A 19,977-nucleotide genomic window follows, 5' to 3' on the forward strand; every position below is an offset into this window, starting at 1 on the left:
TTCATACCACTTTTTTCCTCTTGATCTATAAAATGCTGTCTATCACTTGCTTATTTGAAGAAGGAAATTATTTGGCTCTTATTTTATTTGAGCCTATTTTCATTTCATTAAAGGAATTTTAAAAACTTCCCTGATGGTAGGAAATCATGCAAATAAGAAGCTCCCGTATTGGCTAACTGTTTATTGCATATTTGGCCTTATTATTCTCCTATCTGCCTTTCTAACAGAACCTATTTGTTCATGTCTCTAACCCTCCTTCACTTGACTTAGAGAGAGGCGTCCTCATTCCTAGTTCCAGGATTGGTTTTAGTAAGTGTAAGTGAAACATGGTGATTCCTTTTCTTTGTTAGTAACAGGTTCAAAGATGAGCAGATCCTAGTCTCAGACTAGTTTGCTCTTATCTCCAGCCTGTGGATGAAGTTATACATAGGAAGGCAGATCCAAGTGAGTTACAGAGAGTATCTGAAGCTCTGATTTGTAGTGATTGGAGCCTGCTCTGCCTATGGACTTGTTATATGAGATCATGGTTATACATTTGCTTATTGTTTAAGTCAATTTGCTTTTGGAATTTTTTCTTCCAGAGTAAAGTATGGTATCTGATGCATCTCATAATACTTTTCACTGTGAATAAAGATTTCATATGAATTAAGTTTTGGTGATTAAACTGATGTGAATTCAAGGAAGAGCTTCGGTTCCTGGTCAGGGAACTAAAGATCTCACTTCAAGTCACTGCTCACTGCTGTCTCCTCGAGATCAATACTATATTACATTTTTTTAAAATTTAGTTTTTTAATCAAAGGATAATTACTTTACAGAATTTTTTTTTCGCCAGTTATTAGCATGAATTAGCCATTGGTATACATACATCTCCTCCCTCTGGAACCTCCCTCCCACCTCTCTCCTCATCCCGCCGTCTAGGTTGGTACAGAGCCCTGGATCTGTATGATTTAGTTTCCTGAATCATACAGAAAATTCCCATTGGCTGTCTGTTTTACATATGATGATTAAGTTTCCATGTTACTCTCTCCACACATCCCACACCATGTTACATTTAATGGTCATGGTTCCTCTTGGCTGATGGTTGTTTCTTTTTAACTTGTTTTTGATGACCTTGACAGTTTATTTTGAGGTGCATTAGTCACATATTTTGTAGATTGTCCCACTATTGGTTTTGGTCTGATGCTTTTCTCATGTTTAGAATAAAGTTATGGGTTTTGGGGAGAAAGACTACAGGTGTAGAGTACCATTTTCATCACATCATATCAAGGGTAACAAACTGTCATCATGACTTATTGTTGATACTGACTTGGATCATCTGGCTGAGGTGGTTTTTATCAGGGTTCTATGTTTTAAAGTTATTCTTCTTCACCCCCCTTTTCCATATTGTACTCTCCAGAAGGAAGTCACTATCTGCAGCCCGCACTTAAGGGGTGAGGAGTTCTACCTCTGTGAGGATACAGTATCTATGTAAATTGTTTGGAGTTCTGCATGGAAAATTGATCAGTTTCCCCTACTTATTTATTTGGGGCTTCCTAGGTGGCGCTAGTGGTAAAAAAAAATCCACCTGCCAATACAAGAGATGCACAAGTTGTGGGTTTGATCCCTTGGTCGGGAGGATTTCTGGAGAAGGGAATGGCAACCCACTCCAGTATTCTTGTCTGGAGAATTCCATGGACACAGGAGCTGGCGGGCTGTAGTCCATGCGGTCGCAGAGTCAGACACAACTGAGCATTCACTACTGACATTTATTTATTTAATAACAGTATGGACTTGTGGATATTTTCTACCTTCCTTGGCCTAATTTTTTAATTGTTCTTTGTATATTGATAATTTATAAATGTCTGTTTTAGCCAGTCTTCCCACCTTTATTTTAGAAAGAACTCTTTCTTGTTAACTTCCTATTTGACCTTTATCTTTTTCTTTTTTACTAAAATCTCAAATAAACATGTCCATATTGCCTAGGCTCAGCCTACTCATTTTATACCTCATCTCTTCATTTTCTGCTTCATTTCTTCCACCCAAACTTACTTTTCCACCTGCTTGCTCAAGTTAGATATACCTGAAATCCCACAGTATTTTCCCCTTATCCCCTCTCCCTCATTAGCTCTCATTTGGATTATATTTGTTGCTGGCGTGTGCTACTTCTTTAGAATTTTCCTCATTGACTCCTGGCTGTTTTCCTAAAATGCATATAATTCATTCAAAATACTCTGTATTCCATTTTGAGTTTATTTTTGTGTATGGTGTTAGAAAGTGTTCTAGTTTCATTCTTTTACAAGTGGTTGACCAGTTTTCCCAGCACCACTTGTTAAAGAGGTTGTCTTTTTTCCATTGTATATCCTTGCCTCCTTTGTCAAAGATAAGGTGTCCATAGGTTCGTGGATTTATCTCTGGGCTTTCTATTCTGTTCCATTGATCTATATTTCTGTCTTTGTGCCAGTACCATACTGTCTTGATGACTGTGGCTTTGTAGTAGAGTCTGAAGTCAGGCAGGTTGATTCCTCCAGTTCCATTCTTCTTTCTCAAGATTACTTTGGCTATTCGAGGTTTTTTTGTATTTCCATACAAATTGTGAAATTCTTTGTTCTAGTTCTGTGAAAAATACCGTTGGTAGCTTGATAGGGATTGCATTGAATCTATAGATTGCTTTGGGTAGAATAGCCATTTTGACTATATTGATTTTTCCAATCCATGAACACGGTATGTTTCTCCATCTGTTTGTGTCCTCTTTGATTTCTTTCATCAGTGTTTTATAGTTTTCTATGTATAGCTCTTTTGTTTCTTTAGGTAGATGTACTCCTAAGTATCTTATTCTTTTTGTTGCAATGGTGAATGGTATTGTTTCCTTAATTTCTCTTTCTGTTTTTTCATTGTTAGTATATAGGAATGCAAGGGATTTCTGTGTGTTAATTTTATATCCTGCAACTTTACTATATTCATTGATTAGCTCTAGTAATTTTCTGGTAGAGTCTTTAGGGTTTTCTATGTAGAGGATCATGTCATCTGCAAACAGTGAGAGTTTCACTTCTTCTTTTCCTATCTGGATTCCTTTTACTTCTTTTTCTGCTCTGATTGCTGTGGCCAAAACTTCCACCACTATGTTGAATAGTAGTGGTGAGAGTGGGCACCCTTGTTCATCGCAGCACTGTTTATAATAGCCAAGACATGGAAGCAACCTAGATGCCCATCAGCAGATGAATGGATAAGGAAGCTGTGGTACATATACACCATGGAATATTACTCAGCCATTAAAAAGAATTCATTTGAATCAGTCCTAATGAGATGGATGAAACTGGAGCCCCTTATACAGAGTGAAGTAAGCCAGAAAGATAAAGAACATTACAACATACTAACACATATATATGGAATTTAGAAAGATGGTAACGATAACCCTATATGCAAAACAGAAAAAGAGACACAGAAATACAGAACAGACTTTTGAACTCTGTGGGAGAAGGTGAGGGTGGGATGTTTTGAAAGAACAGCATGTATATTATCTATGGTGAAACAGATCACCAGCCCAGGTGGGATGCATGAGACAAGTGCTCCAGCCTGGTGCACTGGGAAGACCCAGAGGAATCAGGTGGAGAGGGAGGTGGGAGGGGGGATCGGGATGGGGAATACGTGTAAATCTATGGCTGATTCATATCAATGTATGACAAAACCCACGGAAATGTTGTGAAGTAATTAGCCTCCAACTAAAAAAAAAAAAAAATCCTCTATTATAGAAAAAACTTCAATAATGATATTTATATTTTTAACTAAAATCAACAATACATATTGAAAAATAAAAATACTCTGTATTACACATCCTTCTCAGAATTCTTAAATAAATTCTATTTCTGACACTAATTTAATTGTGATATTAGTCTAATTACTTGATCTGTCTCTAGTCTAAGTTTCTGTCTTTAAACAGTGTAGATAATGATAGGGATCTTCTGAAAACTAAAACTGCTAGAGTGTCTAAAGAATTTAGGTATCTATCTGGAATAAAATCATACAACTCTGACAGTCATTTTTATTATTCTGTGATTCCTTCCACATTCCTTATCATGACCTTTCATGTTTTGTTTCCGGCCACTTCTCTAGCAGCTTCATTTGTGGATACTCTCTAACCATAGGGTGCTTATCATTAAGTGGCCACATTATCATTAAGCGTCCTTTACTAGTGGTTATCTGGCTTCCACCTGAAGCTGTATAGTAGGAAAAAATGTATAATTGGAGAGTTATTGATTATTTTTGGACAGGCCTAAGTTTTAGAAAATTATTTTTAATGTATATTTGAAATCTGTTTACCATTAGTTTTTATTTGTTCTCTGGAGTGATAAACAATGTGAACATTCAGCATTTTACAAGCATTTTACCATCAAATATGTGTTAAGTACATTTCAGAAGTTTCTTGGTTAGAAATGAGAAAAACCTGAAACACTCTAGCTTAAGAAAAACAAATTTGCTCATTCACAGTAATAGTCTCCTGACTTTTTCAGTTGTTTCCCTCTATTAAGTAGTAGATGTACATCCAGTATGGGTATATCTATCTGTATATTGTATATATACAATGACTATAACAATTTATTTTTGTACAATATAAAACAATAATAGAAAATCCATTTTAGATATAGTATTTCTTTTCACATTCTAATGGATCATCTTTTGTACCCCTTAGTTCTCCTCAGGTTGATATATGCATACCACTTTAAAGTCCTCTAATATAGGCTTCAGCAACACGTTAACCGAGAACTTCCAGATGTTCAGGCTGGTTTTAGAAAAGGTAGAGGAACCAGAGATCAAATTGCCAATATCCGCTGTATCATCGAAAAAGCAAGAGAGTTCCAGAAAAACATCTATTTCTGCCTTATTGACTATGCCAAAGCCTTCGACTGTGTGGATCACAATAAACTGTGGAAAATTCTGAAGGAGATGGGAACACCAGACCACCTGAAATGCCTCTTGAGAAACCTGTATGCAGGTCAGGAAGCAGCAGTTAGAACTGGACATGGAACAACAGACTAGTTCCAAATAGGAAAAGGAGTACATCAAGGCTGTATGTTGTCACCCTGCTTATTTAACTTATATGCAGAGTACACATGAGAAACGCTGGGCTGGCAGAAGCACAAGCTGGAATCAAGATTGCCAGGAGAAATAGCAATAACCTCAGATATGTAGATGACACCACCCTTATGGCAGAAAGTGAAGAGGAACTAAAAAGCCCCTTGATGAAAGTGAAAGAGGAGAGTGAAAAAGTTGGCTTGAAGCTCAACATGCAGAAAACTCAGATCATGGCATCTGGTCCCATCACCTCATGGGAAATAGATAGGGAGACAGTGGAAACAGTGTCAGACTTTATTATTTGGGGCTCCAAAATCACTGCAGATAGTGACTGCAGCCATGAAATTAAAAGACGCTTACTCCTTGGAAGCAAAGTTATGACCAACCTAGATAGCATATTAAAAAGCAGAGACATTATTTTGCCAACAAAGGCCCATCTCGTCAAGGCTATGGTTTTTCCAGTGGTTGTGTATGGATGTGAGAGTTGGACTGCGAAGAAAGCTGAGTACCGAAAAATTGATGCTTTTGAATTATGGTGTTGGAGAAGACTGTGGAGAGTCCCTTGGACTTCAAGGAGATCCAACCAGTCCATCCTGAAGGAGATAAGTCCTGGGTGTTCATTGGAAGGACTGATGCTGAAGCTGAAACTCCAATACTTTGGCCACCTAATATGAAGAGCTGACTCATTAGAAAAGACCCTGATGCTGGGAGGGATTGGGGGCAGGAGGAGAAGGGGACGACAGAGAATGAGATGGCCAGATGGCATCACCGACTTGATGGGCATGAGTTTGAGTAAACTCCGGGAGTTGGTGATGGACAGGGAGGCCTGGCGTGCTGCGATTCATGGGGTCACAAAAAGTCGGACACGACTGAGCAACTGAACTGAACTGAACTGAATAAACATATATAATCAAACTGTGGTATGGGTAGGATTAGAGCTGGCCTTTGGGATGACTGGACAGACTCAGATGCCTCAAGAAATTCTGCTTTTTCTTTTTGAATCTTTCCTTAATGGTGTCACTCTTTTAGACTGGCTTCTTCTTGGAGCTAAGACCATGGCTGTTGACTTTGGACTCATTTCTTCACTTATTCAACAAATTATGAATGGAGTATATAGTTTGTGTCAGGTACTATTTTAGCTGTTAGAGATACAGTAGAGAGTATTAAAAGAAAGATACTAAGTGGTAAATTCTATTGCAGAGAATTAAAGTGATAAGGTAGTGATTAAGTGGCTGCTTATGAAGGCCTTTCTCCACAGGGGGCATTAAAACTGAGATCTGAATCAGAAGAAATAGCTAGCTATGCACATATCAGAAGGAAGAGTACTCTGGGGAATAGCTCAGGCAAATTCAGTGGGACTGAACTTGCATGCTGAGGAGTAAGTTAAGGCATTGGATTTAGAACTTAGAAGGTGAGAGTTTTAATTCTTTGCATCAGGTGGCCAAAATATTGAAGTTTCAGCTTCAGCATCAGCCCTTCCAATGAATATTCAGGACTGATTTACTTTAGGATGGACTGGTTAGATCTCCTTGCAGTTCAAGGGACTCTCCATAGAGCTGCCAGAACTTATACAGGACTGGGGAAACAGACTCTTGGAGGGCACAAACAGAACCTTGTGTGCCCCAGGAGAAAGGAGCAGTGACCCCACAAAAGACTGACCCAGACTTGCCCGTGAGTGTCCAGGAGTCTTTGGCGGAGGCGTGGGTCAGCAGTGGCCTGCTGCAGGGTTGGGGGCACTGAGTGTAGCAGTGTGTGCATGGGATGTTTTGAAGGAGGTCCCCAGTTACCTTCATTAACCCCACCATAGTTTTTATCTTTAGGACTAATTATTATGGCTGAGATGTTATTGGTTTTGGGTAATATTGAAGACTGATCAGTATGGCAGTGAGGGTTGAATGGTTTGAATTCTGTATGGCAGTGAGGGGCCATAATACTGACTCATTGTGGTATTCACTATTACTGAGAAAGATCGGTACTAGAGTCTGGTATTTCTGAAGTGATGCAGCTGCAACATGTCAGCTCTCTGATGCAGCACGACAGTCTTAATTCTCGAACTCACGTGGAGTAGGTGCCTATAAAGAAGCATGAGACTAATTTCCATTTAGGTTTGCATATGAAATATGGTGTTAATAAATGATGCAATAATTATAGACTTCGATATCATATCCTTTTTAGGCAATCATGCCATTATTTATTCAGTTCTCAGTGTTTGAGCTAAGTTAGGTTTGATTCATAACCTAAAAGAACTCTAACTTAGGTTAGAGTTCCTGTGTGAACTTTGTTGTTTGAATGCTTAATTTAGATGTTGAAATGTTGTGTATTATGCATACAGAGACTTTAAAAATTTGCAAGAGAAGAACTCTGTGGTGAATTATTTTGCTTTATTGTTATTACAGACTTTTAGCAATGCTTTTTATGTTGTGATTTTGGGTTTTGTACATGCAGGTTGTGAGAAATAAACTGGAAATCCTGTCTCTGTGGTTGGAATCTAGTGTGGCTTCAAGCAGCAAACAAAATATTTTATTTAGTAGCATGTATGTGCCAGGTAAAATTTTAAATGGACTTTCCATAGGGTACAAACTTCTGAAGCCAACGATTTTACAGTTGTAGACAGATTCCTGTTGACTTACATTTGATTTTTTTATCTTATAGTGGGGAATCAGTAGCTGATTATACAAACAACTAAAGAAATATATCTGTCCATCCTTAGTACAATTTATTCCTGTGCACTTGAGAAAAATTGTTTGGGAAAGAGTTCTGAGGTAACATGCCAAGGCTTACTGTCCTAAAAGTCTAGTAAGGTTTTTTCTTTATATTTTAAAAATGATAGGTGTATTTCAAGATGCAGAATTTCTTGATTTGTTTAAAATAATCTGAAAGAGTTGAAATGGATAATTGTAGGTTTTTAATTGTACTTGAAGAAGATACACATTTTCTTCTTTCCTTTCTCTTTGTATGAGAAAACATTTCTTTAGGAAAACATTGTAGTACTATTAGGTACTGTTAGGGTGGCCAAATTTAGAAATGTCTAGGTGGATTTATTGTCTTTCAGCTTGCATCATTCTTATTTATATGATTGCCTAGAGATAGGTAGTTTGAGGTCTGCATCTGGTTTTATATTAAGTGAATCTGATCCAAGCTCAGCTATCTTCGATGGTGATTTTCCCATTAGGACCTTAGCATTGAAAACTGTGATTTTGTGTAAGTAGAACTCAGATTGTGATGTTGTCTGTCACTTCATAATTCTAACTTTGGAGTTTTAGTTTTAAAGCGGAATAATTTACTCCAGAAAAGTTCACAATCTGTGATTTTCCATACATTGCCAGGAACATTGATGGTCAATGGTTTGAATCAAACTATCTTTTATTAGAAATTTGGTGGAACCTTTTACTCACCCACTCATTGAATTGTAACCATGAATTTTCTACCTTTTATGTATGAAAATATAGGAGACCTTTATATTTGCATTCATAAATTTCTTGGGAACACAGATTTTTATGGAATTTTCCTGCACTGATAATATAAAGGGATTGCACCTCTTTTTTGATCTAAGGATAGATCTAGAGGATGAGTAACTTAGTGCTTTCTTGCCTTACTTACAACAAAAATTCACCTCTAAAATATTGGTCTAAATTGCACAGAGTTTCAATTAGAATATTGCAGGTATCATGAAGTCTTTTCCTGTAGCTATTATCTATTGTATAACTGCTGTGTACTGGATTATAAATGCCTTGGGGGTCAAGTTTGCTATATATTCATTTTTGTATTACATTATACTTAGCTCCTCACATAATGTGTTATGCAGGGTAGGTATAAGACGTTTGTTAAATTAAATATTATTGACTTGAAATAGAAAGGAGGAATTAGGCAGATGGAAAAACTGGGCTAACCTGAAGAAAGCTGAGTCTTAAAGTCTTTCTAGATATCTTATTGTTTTATTTTAAGGAATCAAAGATGATGATATTATATTTACGTTTAAAAACCTTTATGATGGACTATTCAGAAGTTGTAGCATATCTTTGTTCTGTATCAGCTAGAGATTTACTTTTTATTAAGCTGCTCTGTATAATAATTTTGGTGGTTAAAAATACCATTATTTTGTTTCAGGAGATAGCTCTTATGAATTAATTTCTAGACTTAATTTCTTTAGTCTTTTTGGATCCTCTGTTCAGTTCAGTTCCGTTCAGTTCAGTCACTCAGTCATGTCCGACTCTTTGCGACCCGATGAACTGCAGCACGCTAGGCCTCCCTGTCCATCACCAACTCCCGGAGTTCACCCAAACCCATGTCCATTGAGTCGGTGACAGCATCCAACCATCTCATCTTCTGTCATCCCCTTCTCCTCCTGCCCTCAATCTTTCCCAGCATCAGGGTCTTTTCCAGTGAGTCAGCTCTTCGCATGAGGTGGCCAAAGTATTGGAGTTTCAGCTTCAGCATCAGGCCTTCCAATGAACACCCAGGACTGATCTCCTTTAGGATGGACTGGTTGGATCTCCTTGCAATCCAGGGGACTCTCCAGAGTCTTCTCCAACACCACAGTTCAAAAGCATCAATTCTTCTGCACGTAGCTTTTTTTATAGTCCAACTCTCACATCCATACATGACCACTGGAAAAACCATAGCCTTGACCAGATGGACCTTTGTTGGCAAAGAAATGTCTCTGCTTTTTAATATGCTATCTAGGTTGGTCATAACTTTGCTTCCAAGGAGTAAGCGTCTTTTAATTTCATGGCTGCAGTCACCATCTGCAGTGATTTTGGAGCCCAGAAAAATAAAGTCAGCCACTATTTCCACTGTTTCCCCATCTATTTGTCATGAAGTGATGGAACCGGATGCCATGATCTTAGTTTTCTGAATGTTGAGCTTTAAGCCAACTTTTTCACTCTCCTCTTTCGCTTTCATCAAAAGGCTTTTTAGTTCCTCTTCACTTTCTTCCATAAGAGTGGTGTCATCTGCATATCTGAGGTTATTGCTATTTCTCCTGGCAATCTTGATTCCAGCTTGTGCTTCTTCCAGCCCAGCGTTTCTCATAATGTACTCTGCATATAAGTTAAATAAGCAGGGTGACAATATACAGCCTTGAGGTACTCCTTTTCCTCTTTGGAACCAGTCTGTTGTTCCAGATCCAGTTCTAACTGTTGCTTCCTGACCTGCATACAGATTTCTCAAGAGGCAGGACAGGTGGTCTGGTATTTCGATCTTTTGAAGAATTTTTCACAGTTTATTGTGATCCACACAGCCAAAGACTTTGGCCTAGTAAATGAGAAATAGATGTTTTTCTGGAACTCTCTTTTTCGATGATCCAGCGGATATTGGCAATTTGATCTCTGGTTCCTCTGCCTTTTCTAAAACCATTTAAATATAAACCATTAAAAAAAAGCATTTAAAATAAAAAAGTGTAATTTGAATAGATTGTGAAAGGTAGAGATCAAAAATGTTTGCCTTGTTGTGTTCTGACAAATACACAACTGTGTAGCTCTACGCTGATGAAGATACAACACATTTTCATTTCTCTAGAAAATTCTTTAATACTCCATGTAGTCTCTTTCTATACCCCTCTATTCCCACACCCTGTTTCACTCTTCTGATTTCTGTTTACAAAGATTAGTCTTACATGTTTCTAACTTCATATAAATGGAATTATGTACTGTTTGTTACTGGCTTAATTTGCCCAATGTAATACTTTTGATTTTGACTATTATTATGACATCTATTCTCTTCAGTCTTTTTGATGCAAAACATAAAATTTACCATCTTTATCATTTCAGAGTGTACAGTTTAGTGGCATTAAGTGTGATCACATTGTTGTGCTGCCATCACCATTACTATTCATCCTCTTTTAATTTTAAAACTGAAACTTCACCCTTAACTTACAGTGCAAGCTTCTGTAATCCAACTCAGTTGGCCTGGTGATTGTTAAGTTTATAAAAATTTTTTTTGGCCAGAGTGGGTAGTCATAAAGATTATCTGTATATACCTTAAAACATAATATATATTTATAGTTCAGTCTTTTGATGTTGGGTCCACATCTATTCTATGAGCATAGATCTGACTGGAGTTCATCATGAACTTCCTTAAATCAAACTTTTATCTATTATCTTCAATTTCTAGTTTCAGTTTTCTTTAAGTGTCCTGAGACAGTTAACAATTGTCTCAGTGGCTATTGTTTTTTATTTATTTTTAATATAAATTTTATATATAAAATTTTTTATATAAATATATATAAATAAAATGTATATATAAATAAAATATATTTTTATATATAAAATATATATTTTTATTTATTGTAAGTGTTTATAAATAGCCTTGCCACTTGACAGTGTTTATTTTTAAAGCAACTAGCCTTTATAAATCTGTTTATAAAGTATCCAGTTTATTCATGGAAACAAATACTTCTAGTTCTCATAGATTTTTTAAAATAGTTAACCAAATTATATAATTATATTAACAGATACAGCTCATAAAAATGTTTAATACAAAAGCAACTCATTCTTGATAGTGTACAGTTCAGCTGATGGGGGTCATGTACAAGTTCAGGGTCATGTCCTTGTAACCTTGACACTTTCCTTCACACTGTGAGAATCAAAAGTAGTTAGGAATATTGGTTTATCTCCTAATTTACTCATGAGTTAGTTAATGGAAGATGATTAAGAGAACTTCTGCAGGTAGTAAATTGATAATTTAAAAGTTTATAAAAATTTCATTGCCTTAACCCTATAAATTGGCAGTGTAAGGAAAAGAGTCTTTACTTTCTTTTCTGTTGCTATAGTGAGTGTTTACATGCCGTATGATGAAATTATAGTTTTTGTTTTTCTATTGTGCAGGAAACATCACAATTTAATTAATTTCCTCATGATTTTGCAGGTCAGGGAATTTCTTTTCTGTTGCTATAGTGAGTGTTTACATGCCGTATGATGAAATTATAGTTTTTGTTTTTCTATTGTGCAGGAAACATGACAATTTAATTAATTTCCTCATGATTTTGCAGGTCAGGGAATTTTGCTGGTCTTACATTGTTCTACTCAGGTGATGGCTAAGTGCTGGGGACATCTGAAGGCCTCTTCATTTACATATCTGGCATGGAAGCAACCTTTACTTGAAGAGTGAGAGATTGAGTAGGTGTTTTTCTCTTCATGTGGGCTCTCCAAATGTCTGTTTTGGGTTACCTTTCAGTGTGGTGGTCTCAGAATAGTCAAATTTCTTCTGTGGAGGGTGATTTCCTCCAGAACAAGTGTTCCAAAAGATAGGAGGTGGAAGCTATTACTTTCATAAAGTATAGGCCCAGAAAATAATACAATGTCATTTCTACTATATACTGCTGGTCAAAGCAATCAATCACAGAGCCCATTCATATTTAAGAGGAGAAGATAAAGATTCTTCTCTCTGTAGGAGGCATGTCAAAGAATTTGTGGTCGTTTTTAATCTGCCATAGGATTAAATGGTGTGTATTTAAAGACATTTTTGCTTTAAGAAGCTTGAGTATATTTCTGTTGGGTGTCAACATTGAGGCCTATGGAAGAAAATATGGGTTTATATTTAACTGATTTGAATTATAAATGAAACATTTGGAAAGAGTAAAACTGATGATGACTAGAATGCTGGTGACAACTTCATTATAACAATGGTTATTGTAAGGTTTTTATTTATCAATCCAGCTCCTGTCCTACCATTAACACACATTTTAAAAGTGGAGGAAAACAGTGCTTAATAAAGTATATATAAATGAATTTAAGTCTTAATTTCTTGGCAGGCTGTAAATCCCATTTGGCATCCTCGCAACAGACATTTTAAACAACACTGTGAGTTGGTTTTAAGTGGACCAGCTCTGAGTTTCATGTTTTAGAAGGCAGCATTTTAAAATGAATTTAACATTTATAAATATTTTTTTCTTGTTTGTTACATAAGCTGCATGCAGTGTCATTTTTGTATATAACTTGGTAAAATTTACCTTTGTTTTTAAATGTAATAATCTTTTATCACCTGTTAACAATAAAGGACAATCAGACCTTATGAGTAATGTGTATTTCCGTGACACACTTAGTGTGATCTTTTTTGATGACCCATGGTCGTCACAGTGAAGAAACTGAAAAATCTCTAAAATGGTCTTTAGAGATAATTTATTTCACTAGATTTTGCTATGCTTTGCTGTTGGAAGTAATATCGCTTTTATTATGATCAGCCAGCATTTGAATGTGTGTTATATTTAGTTGGATGCTGAGAAAACATAGATCAAGTAAATTGGATCTATATATTCTTATATAGTGGTATCAAATTGATGTAATTAATACTGGTGTTGAATTATTTTTTGAATAAAGCGAGAGTGGAAATGTTCTCTCTGTTTCCTTGTGACTGTGGCACCTGTTTCCGTGATTGTGTCAAGAAGAATTACTTTCAGATTTTAATTAAATCATTTCTTCTCTTTAGACAAAGACTGGTTATTTTCAGTGACTTGTAAAGCAGTGTTGTTAGTAACAACTCATTAAATTTCTTACATACTTTGGTTTTGTTGCATAATTTATAGTAATTAATTTTTATAACCATTAACTTTGTTTCCTTATTTTATATAAATATTATGTATTAGAAGGTAGAGGCAGTTTTCTATGGAAGAATATTTCTGTTTGGTTTTATGATACTTTATATATAATATATACATTCTGAAAAGCAGTGTAAGATTATGTTTTTAAGTTTAATGTCACTGTTTTATTATAATATGCCTTCCTCTCTTCCATTCAATCTTTTTATGGCTTGAACTGTTTTATTCCAATAAATTATTTTATTTCTAAAATTAAAAATTTTTGTTTATTTTTTACCTGAGTATAATTGACCTACAGTATTACATTAGTTTCAGGAGCACAACACCTGATATATCTGATATTTTTATGCATTACAAAGTGATCACTATGATAAGTCTGATTACCATTTGTTACCATGCAAATCATAACAGTACTCTTGACTCTGTTCTGTGTTGTACATCACGTTTGTTTTATAAATGGAAATTTGTACCTCTTAATCTCTCTCACCTATTTCACTTGTCCCCTGATTCCTTTCCCCTCTGACAAATACCATTTTGTTTTCTGTGTCTATGACTCTGTTTTGGTTTGTTGTGTTTGTAAATTTAGTTTTTTAGATAGCGCATATGATATTTGTCTTTCATGGGGTGGCTTATTTTACTTAGCACAGTACTCTCTAGGTCTTTTTTATGGCTGAATAATAGTAAGCCATTGACTATTTATACCACATCTTCTTTATCTGTTCATCTATTGATGGTCACTTAAGTTGCTTCTATTTCTTGGCTATTGTAAATAATGTTGCAGTGAACATAAAGGTGCCACAAATACCTTTTTGAGTTAGTGTTTTTATTTCATTTGGAAAAATACCCAGAAGTAGAATTGCTGGGTCCTATGATCGTTTTATATTTAATTTTTTGAGGAAACTTCACATTGTTTTTCATAGCAGATGCACCAGTTTTCACTGTGAAAATTATACAAGAGTTCCCTTTTCTTTTCCTTGTCAACACTTGTTATTTTTGTTTTTTTGATAATAGTCACCATGGCAGGTGTGAGGTCATACCTCATTATGGTTAATCTGCATTTTCCTGATGATTAGTGATGTGAGCATCTTTTCATGTGTCTGATGGCCATCTGTATGTCCTCTTTGGAAAAATGTTCAGGTCCTCTACCCATTTTTTAATCAGATTACTTATTTTTTAATGTTGAGTTGTATGAGTTCTTTATATATTTTGGATATTAAGCAGTACCAGATACATTGTTTGCAAATGTCTTATACCTTTCAGTAGGCTGCCTTTACATTTTGTTGATGGTTTCTTTTATGGTACAAAAGCTTTTACTTGATGTAGTCCTGTTTGTTTGTTTTTGCTTTTGTTGCTTGCCTGATGAGACATATCTAAAAACAGTGCTAAAACTAATGTCTAAGAGGTTAACTACATATGTTTTGTTCTAGGAGTTTATGGTTTCAGGTCTTACATTTAGATATTTAATCCATTTTGAGTTTGTTTTTGTATATGATATAAGAAAGTAATCCACTTGACTCTTTTGCATGTGGCTGTCCAGTTTTCCCAACACCATTTATTGAAGAGGCTGTCTCATTGTATATTTTGGCCTACTTTAAGTAGATTAGTTGACAGTTTAAGCATGGTTTTATTTCTGTTCCATTGATCTATGTGTCTGCTTTTATGCTTATACTGTACTGTTTTGATTACTGTAGTTTTGTAACATAATTTGAGATCAGGTAATGTGATGCATCCAGCTTATTTCTTCTTTCTTTTTTTGGCTACCTATGGTCATTTGTGTTTCCATGGAAATTTTTGTTTTAGTTCTGAGAAAAGTGCTATTGATACCTTGGTAGGGATTGTGTCGATTCCACAGATTTCTTTGGCTCGTATGGTCATTTTACAACATTAGTTCTTACAACCCATGAATATGGTATATCTTTTCCTTTGTTAGTGTCGTGTTTTAATTTCTTTTCAGTATCTTTTAATCCTCTGAGTCTAGGTCTTTTACCTCCTGTTAGATTTATTCGTAGGTGTTTTATCTTTTATGATGTGAGTGTAAATGGAGTTGTTTTCTTAATTTCTCTCTCTGATAGTTCACTGTTAGTGTACAGAAGTGCAGCACATTTCCATGTATTAGTTTTCTGTCCCGCAGTTTTACCAAACTCATTGGTCAGTTCTGGTGCTTTACTTAGTGGCAGCGGTAGGATCTTCTACGTACGCTGTCATGTCATCTGCACACAGTGACAGTTTTGCTTCTTTCTTTGTAATTTAGATTTCCTTTGTTTCTTTTTCTTGTCTGATGTTGTGTCTAGGACTTTCAGTACTATGTAGATTAAAAGTTGGGAGAGTGGACCTCCTTGTCTTGTACCTGATCTAAGAAGAAATAATTTCTTCTTTTCTTGTTTGAGTTTCATGTTGGATGGGAGTTTGTTACATATGGCCTTTATTATGTGGGGTGTGATCCCTCTATACCTACTTTATTGAGAGTTCTTATCCTAAGTGTATATTGATTTGTCAAAAGGTCTTTTGTGTGTCTGTTGAGATGTTTATATGATTTTAATTCATTCTGTAGTTTGTTAATGAAGTTTGTCGCATTCATTGATTTCTGGATTGCACTCTCCTTGCATCCATGGGATAAATTTAACTTGATCGTGGTACACGGTCCTTTTAATGTATTGTTGAATTTGGTTTGCTCTTATTTGTTCATTTTATTGTTCTTATGTAAAAGCATATAACAATAATCAACTGTTAGTTTCATTGATCTTTTTCATTGTTTTAGTCTCTAGTTCTTTTATTCCTACTCTGATCTTTATACTTATTTTCCTCTTCTAACGTTGAGTCTTGTTTATTCTTCTTTTTGTAGTTTCCTTTGGTGTAAGTGTAGGTTAATTGCAGTTTTTCATGTTTTCTGTGGTAGGTTTGCATTGCTGTAAACGTCTCTCTTAGAACTGCTTTTGCTGTGTCTCAATGATTTTGTATTATTATGTTTCCATTTTCGTTTGTGTCCAGATGTTGTTTTGATTTCCTCTGTGATTTATTTAGTGACCAGTTGGTTGGTTAGTAGCCTCTACATGTTTGTGTTTTTTGCCATTTTTTTCTTGTAGTTGATTCCTAGTATCATGGTATTACAGTCAGAAAAGATTCTTGATATGATTTCAGTCCTTTTATTTTGTGGCCTTGCATATGGTCTGTCCTAGAGAATGTTCCACGTGCAGTTAAAAGACTCTGTATTCTGCTTTTGGATGGAATGTTATCTCTGTTCAGTCTATGTGGTCTAATGTCTTGTTTAATGCCTGTGTTTCCTCATTTTCTGTTTGCATAATCTGTCCGTTGGTTAATTGGACTGTTTAAGTCTTTGGCTACTACTGTGTTACTGTCAGTTTCTTCCTTTATGTTTGTAATATTTGCTATATTTAATTAGGTACTTTTGTGTTGGGTGCATATATATTTGTATATTTTCAGTTGTTATGTTATTGTTGGATTGATCCTTTTGTGACATGAAAGTGAAAGTTGCTTAGTCGTGTCTGACTCTTTGTGACCCCATGGACTATACAGTCCATGGAATTCTGCAGGCCAGAATACTGGAGTGGGTAGCCGTTCCCTTCTTCAGGGGATCTTCCCAAATGAGGGATCAAACCTAGGTCTCCTGCATTGCAGGCAGATTCTTTGCCATCTGAGCCACCAGGGAAGCTCAAGAATACTGGACTGGATAACATATCCCTTCTCCAACAGATCTTCCCGACCCAGGGATTGACCTGGGTTCTCCTGCTTTGCAGGTGGATTCTTTACCAGCTGAGCTATCAGAGAAGCCACCTGATCCTTTTATCATTATATAATGTCCTTCTTTGTCTTTTGTTATAGTCTTCATTTTGAAATCTGTTTTGCCCGATATAAGCATTGCTACTCCAGTTCTCTTTTTTACATTTGCATGAAATACCTTTTTCCATCTCCTCACTTTCAGCTTGTATGTGTTTGAAGTGAATCTCTTGTTGGCAGCATATATATGGGTCTGTTTTTGTATCAGTTCAGCCAGTTTGTGTCTTTTGACTGGATCATTTAAGTCATTTACATTTAGAGTAATTATTGATAGGTATGTACTTACTGCTGTTGTGTTGATTGTTTTCTGGTTATTTTTGTAGTTTTTTCTGTTCCCTTGTTTGCTCTATTCCTTAATGATTTAATGAGTATCTTTAGTGTTATGTTTGAATTCATTTCTCTTTTTTTAGCATGTGTCTTTTTTAGATTTTTGGTTTGTGGTTACTGTGAGTTTTATATACAAGAATATGTATACACATACATCCATGCATATGATTTTTTAAAGTTGCTAATTTAAGTTTGAATGCATTCTAATAACCCCGCATTTTTACTCCCTCACTTCCACACATTTAATTTTTTTGACATCATGTTTTACATCTTTTTTTTATGTGTGTGTCCTTTAACTGCTCACTGGCCTCTTAAACTATCTTCATTTAAAAAAAAAAACCAAACCAAAAAGCAATGTTTTCTCTCCCGTTTTTAGTTCAATTTGAGTGACTTCCTCTACTCTGCTTTCCAGTTTTCTGGTCTATTCCTCTGTATGATCCAACCTATTGTTGATGCCTTCTATTGTATTTTAAAATTCTGTTATTGTGTTCTTCAATTCCATTTGACTCTTGTTTATATTTTCTCTCTGTCAAACTCTCTACTTGCAGAGCACTGTATTGTGTTTATGAGGATATATAATGACAGGGTTGAAGGATAGGCTCTATCCTCATGGGAGCTATATAGTCCATTAGGGAAAGTTAGACAAGTATAATACATTTTAAGGGAGATGTTACTGTGTGGTTGGGGAAAAAATGTTATATTACTTCAGAGAAGTCAACTCTGGTAGCTATGCTTAGCACTAGTGGTGAGTAACCTGCCTGTCAATGCAGGAGACATAAGGGAGGCAGATTCGATCCCTGGGTCAGGAAGATCCCCTGGAGGAGAGTATGGCATCCCACTCCAGTTTTCTTGCCTGGAGAATCCCTTGTGCAGAGGAGCCTGGCGGGCTACAGTCCAGGGGGTCGCAAAGAGTCAGACACGACTGAAGCAGCTTAGCACGTGTGCATGCTGGTTTTTGGCTAAAGGAGAGGATGAGTGGGGAAAATAAAGATTGTAAAAAAAATTTGTAACCTTAACAATTATATAAGCCATGATTATTTGAATATTATGGGCTTCCTTGGTGGCTTGGATGGTGAAGAATCACTCCAGTGTTCTTGCCTGGAGAATTCCATGGACAGAGGAGCCTGGTGCGCTACATGGGATTGCAAAGAGTTGGGTATGATTGAGCAACTAGCATACACACATTTGAATATTAAGCTGCATTCAGTCATATTTCTTTTGGTCAATTCAAATGGGATTTTATTTTAAAATTATGCCTTACACTGCCATCTTGGTTTTTAAGGTCAATATAAGGGAGAGGTTTTCTTGTGGCTAGATAATTCCAGTTTTTTTCTTTTAGGTATATGACATAGGAGAGAGATGCATGATAAGACAGTTGTGTTAGTAAATATGGACATTTTTGTAAAGTGTATTTTTGAATTGGCCTGCCTGTCTGTCCTCCCTTCCACCCACTTTCCTAGTCTTGTTCTTGAAGGATGAATGTGAGTTTATCAGATAGATAATGTCCTCAAGAAAGGGCATTCTAGGAGGGAGATGTGTGTAAGAAGATAGCATATACACTGTATACATTAAATGTTATTTGGTTTTTAAATCAACTTTTGTTTTAAAATAGTTTTAGATTCACATAAATACTTCAAGATGGTACAGAGAATTATTTTATATCCCACATCCATTTTTTTATTGTTATCTTTTTATACTGATACGGTATAGATTTCCATAGTTTCTACCTACTGTCCCTTTTCTATTTTACAGTCCTATTCATGATACACACTGCATTTACTGGTCATGTCTCCCTAGGCTCCTTTTAATTGTGATGGTTCCTTAAACTTTGCTTGTTTTTGATGACCATGATAGTTTTGAGGCATGTGGGTAGTTATTTTTTAGATTGTCCTTCACTTGGCATTTGTCAGATGTGTTACTTGTGATTAGACTGGAGTTACAGGTTTTGGGGAGGAAGACCACAGAGGTAAAATTAATTTTCATCACATCATGTTAAGGATACATATTGTCAGTCTGATTTACCACTGTTCATATTGAATGGTGATCATTTGGCAGAACTGGTGTTTGTTAGATTTTTCCACTATAAAATTTTTCTTCCTTTATACTGTTCTATAAATATAGTAGAGTTATGCTCTGCATATCTGAGGGTAGCATATACACATAAGTTATTTGAAATGTTTCTATATAGGTTTGTCTGTTTTTCCTTATTTATTCATTCAAGTATTTATATCACTATGGACTCATGGATTCTTATTTTAAACTTTTAATTATAA

The 19,977-nt window shown here is 35.7% G+C and overlaps 1 protein-coding gene across 2 annotated transcripts in view; it reads left to right on the forward strand.

Moving 5' to 3' along the window:
- Positions 1-19,977, forward strand: part of CCDC91 (coiled-coil domain containing 91) — a 374,289-nt gene that overhangs the window by 39,218 nt on the left and 315,094 nt on the right. The window contains exon 1 of one of the 2 annotated variants that reach the window (XM_061125199.1): positions 12,143-12,164. The exons of the other annotated variant lie outside the window; for it this stretch is intronic. The gene's annotated coding sequence lies outside the window, so the exon portion shown is untranslated. Of the gene's footprint in view, positions 1-12,142; positions 12,165-19,977 lie in introns of those variants that run through there. 2 annotated transcript variants of the gene reach the window in all.

The sequence above is a fragment of the Dama dama genome, chromosome 22 (assembly GCF_033118175.1).
Source record: "Dama dama isolate Ldn47 chromosome 22, ASM3311817v1, whole genome shotgun sequence".
Taxonomy (NCBI): domain Eukaryota; kingdom Metazoa; phylum Chordata; class Mammalia; order Artiodactyla; family Cervidae; genus Dama; species Dama dama.